The 3,978-nt window shown below is 53.9% G+C and overlaps 1 protein-coding gene across 4 annotated transcripts in view; it reads left to right on the forward strand.

Annotated features, from left to right (window-relative positions):
• STK24 (serine/threonine kinase 24) overlaps positions 1–3,978 on the forward strand; it is a 101,725-nt gene that overhangs the window by 36,138 nt on the left and 61,609 nt on the right. The window lies entirely within an intron of this gene.

Raw genomic sequence — 3,978 nt, forward strand, 5'->3', positions numbered from 1 at the left:
TGGACCACGGGGAAAGGCTGGGTGGAAGAGTCGGGCCGATGCAGGACAAGTCTGCGGTAAGCTGCCGGCCCGTAGTGCCCACCTGTGTGCCGGCTTCTGCCCGGGCAGGTGGGGAGGGCAGGGCTCTGAGGCCGAGTTCAGCTCCCGGAGGAGAGTTCTGTGCTTCACTGGGGATGCTTGCCAAGTTCAGAAGAGGGGAGGGGCCACACCTAGTCCAGACCCGGCTGAACCCCGGTGCCCTCTTGTCTGTTGCTTCGGGGATGCTGATGTGATAAGGCACAAGTATTAGAACACGGCAGACCTAGACGGTTCCTTTTTCTTTTCCTGGAACTTGGCTTCAGCCCAGAGCGGTGTCGTCTGTGCAGCTCTACGAGCGGTACGTCTGAAACTGAGGACCTTTGAAAGTTCATTAGTGATGCCAGGTGCATTTTTCCTTGCCAGAAGTGATCAAAAGAACACAGTAATAGCTGTTCAGGTTTAAAAATATAAAAGACTTAAGTCATCATGGAAGTATTTTAATGAATTCTCTCAAAGGATTATGAAATGGGCTGAATTTATTGTAGAAGCCTGAGCTCCAGCTGGGCAGCTCTGGACCATCTCTCGGGAAGCGGGGGGAGTTGGAGGGAGCAGCCATCACACCCTTGGATTTCTGCTTCTCAGAGGAATAGGAATCCTGGAGGTTTGGGGCCCCTTTCCCTGTGCCGCGTGGCACTGTGACAGCTGCTTCTGCTGTGCTCATGCCTGTTCATTTCCTGTTTCTGGGAGATGCCAGGCTTTGGGGTAGCCTGTGGCCCCGAAACTTCCATATCACAGTTAGTGAGAAAGGTCTGTGGAACTGGGGATTCCAGATCCCCTGGGCATGTTCCCTTGGCTGTTCAGCTCTTCCCGCGATCCTGAGCCAGTGAAGGCTTTCCTGGGCTTGATGGGGAAGGGGCTTGGGCGCATTTTCAGAGCGCAGACCTGTGCCTGGGCCCCCTGAACTGAAGGAGATGCATCTTCTCCATATTTTGGTCAGTTTCAAGGATCCTGACTTTAGGATGGTTAAGTGTAACAAATGCCCTGGCTTTTCTAAATCTTGAAATTAAAAATAAACAAGACGAGGTGTGAGTGTATAGAAAGGCTCAGAATTCAGCTGACTAAAGTTTAAAGAGACAGATGGCCTGGAGTTGTCATGAGGAAAAGGGTGCTGAAAAAGCCAAAGCCACAGGAAGTAGGAAAACGAAGTGTCATTTCCTGAAAACTTTCACTTAACCTCAAGGCTCCCCCAAATGGGAAGTTGGGCTGTTTCTTGACATAGGAGGGAAAGGTTTTGAGGGTGTGGGAGAGACGTGAGTAGAGAAGAAACATCAGTATTTGAGTGCCTTCTTTTATAGACAGTGCCCGGGACACGTCCCGCAGTTGGTGGGTGCCAGATTCCCACTCTTAGTGGCAGTTAATCTGGAGAGGTGCTGCTGTTGCTGTTATTTCTTTCTCTCTCCAGCCCTTCCCTCGGGGGGGGAAACACAGACCTAGATGCTGAGTAGCTCGTGGGGTCACACAGGTTAGTGAGCGTATTCATGAGACTCACACGCCCCCCCACACCCCACCTTAGAGCGTGATCTCCTGGCTCAGGGCGGGAATGAGAAGCTGGTGCTGGGCATCTAAGTGATGTTCTTTAGTGACCGGTCCCAGACCTGAGTAGTGGGATGTGCAGGTAGCATCCAGCCCCGCACTTCTGGTCCCCCAGCTCATTGCCCTAGGAGAAGGGAATGGTGGGGGAGGGTCCTGGCCTTCCCCTGCCCAGAGGAGGCCGAGCCTCTGTGTGTCCTGACTCCTGCCCGGGAGGAGCCGGTTGCCTTTCAGGCACGTGGGATGGGTGGGGTGAGGGGCCGGCAGGCCTTTCTAATCTTGGATGATGACCAGTGCTTGGTTCAGCTTAAACCTTTCTGAAAAGAGAATTCTCAAGATGGTTGGCAGGATGGCACCTTCCCTACCAAGGAGGTCTACTTTCCTCGGAGCACCGATTCTGGCAGCCGAATCTTGACGTTCCTTTGCAGACTAGGTCATCTCTGGCATTGATGTCCTTACCACACTGCACGGGGTTGCAGTGCATGGTGATGAACTTATGCAAGAATTGCCAAAGGGCGAGGACCCTGCTTGCTTAGGGCCTGCCGTCACCGTCTTGGCAGATGGCTCCATTCTTGCCAGGGCCGGGTTTTATTCCAGTTTATAGCTGGTGACACGGTGGCCAAGAGCATGGAATGCCACACTACACTTGAGCAGATGCGAGACAGAAAAACTGCGCTAACTTCACAGGTGTGGATGCCGGGGAAAGGGCTTTGGGGAGGATGGTCAAAGCAGTATAGTGAAAACAGCTGTTTTCTAAGCTGTTTTAGACCCGGCAAAAGGAAAATCGGGCAATTTGTTGAAACGAAACACTCTTCTCCCCAGTATAGAACATCTGTCTGTACCCTGCCCTCAGGAATGGACACTTTTGTCTGGCAGTGATTGGCGATCTCTGTTGAATTCTCTTATCTGTTGGGTGACAAATCCCCCCAGGACTTTGTGCCTAAAACAATAATGATTTAGTATTTCTCACGAACCCTTGGGTTGACCTGGAGTTTTCCCTCAGGTCTCGCTTGGACTCACTCACTGCCCGTGGTCGTCAGGAGAGCTGCGGGCCTAAGGTCAGCTAGGACGCTGGGCGCCCCTCTCCGTGTCTGCAGTTGGCCCGCTGGGTGGCTAGGGCCTGGGTTCTTCTCCACAGTTCCTCTCCAGCAGCTGGCTCAGGCCTCCTTAGGTGTTGATGGAGGTGAAAGCTGCAGGGCCTCAGGCTTAACCTCGTAAATAGCATAGTGTCTACCCCAGGGCCAGCCCAGATTCAAGGGGAGCAGCAGGCAGAGTTGAATAGGGGCCTGGGCTGGGGGATGGGTTATTTATTAAAGCCATTGTTGTAACAGTGTCCGGGCTGGCCTGCTGGTCCCAAGGATTTCTGTCCCTCCGAGCTGTGGGATACACTTCACTCCAGCTGTCCCGCCCTTCCCTCCGGGTACAGCAGTGGCCTTCAAGTCTGCGCCCGCCTGCCCCAGGTCAGGGCTGGATGTGGACGGGGCGCATTGCAGCTCCTTGGGGGTGGCTTCAGTTGACTCAGAGAGCCGTGAATTGAAAAGACACACCCCACACCCCATGGAGAGACGAGGTAGGTGATCGTGTTCAGAGAGGGGGCAGAGAGGCAGTTAGTAAATGGTCCACGGCAGTTCTGCTGTCCGGCTGTGCTGTCAGGGCCTGTGCCGGGGCAGCACCCTGCTTCTAGCATCCTTTTTTGTACCAGTTCTCTACTGGGGTATAGTAACACACCAACCAGAACTTGATGGTTTAAGACAGATTCTGTGGATTGACGGGGATTTTGGCCAGGTGCTCCCTTGAGGATGCTCTCCTGTGCTGGGGTTCAGGCTGCGTGGCCTAGGCTGGCCGCGTGCACGTCCTGGGCCTCAGCGGGGATCCATGCAGTGGCTGCGATGGACCTCCCACCGCACGCTCACTCCCAGCCTCCCCAGCCCTTTGAGGCCCATGCTCAGAAGTCACCACCTTCTGTGGGTTAAAACATGTGACAAGACCAGCCCACATTCAAGGGATGGGGACATAAGACTATTCCTTTCTTGTTGGAGGAGTGCTGAAGGGGTGTGGATACAGCCGGGATTCATTGGCCATTATTTTTGTAACAATCTCCCACACTCTCATCTCTGGCATGGTAGGGGTTTGGATACATTCTTGTTGGCTTTGTTTTAATTAACTCCCAAAAAGGAACACCACTGTTTTTCTCAGCATGGGGGTGGGGCAGTCAGTGCAGGGGGGTCAGGTCCGCTGACCTAAAACAAGCCTCTTTCAGTGGCACATCATCTAGTCAGGGCTGCCTCGCTTCTCCCCCCGGGTCTGCTAAGCAGTGCTTCTCAAAGCGTGGTCCCCACACCAGCAGCACCTGCATCACCTGGGCAGTGA

This window comes from Neophocaena asiaeorientalis, unplaced genomic scaffold, assembly GCF_003031525.2.
Source record: "Neophocaena asiaeorientalis asiaeorientalis breed wild unplaced genomic scaffold, Neophocaena_asiaeorientalis_V1.1 scaffold9, whole genome shotgun sequence".
Lineage (NCBI taxonomy): Eukaryota > Metazoa > Chordata > Mammalia > Artiodactyla > Phocoenidae > Neophocaena > Neophocaena asiaeorientalis.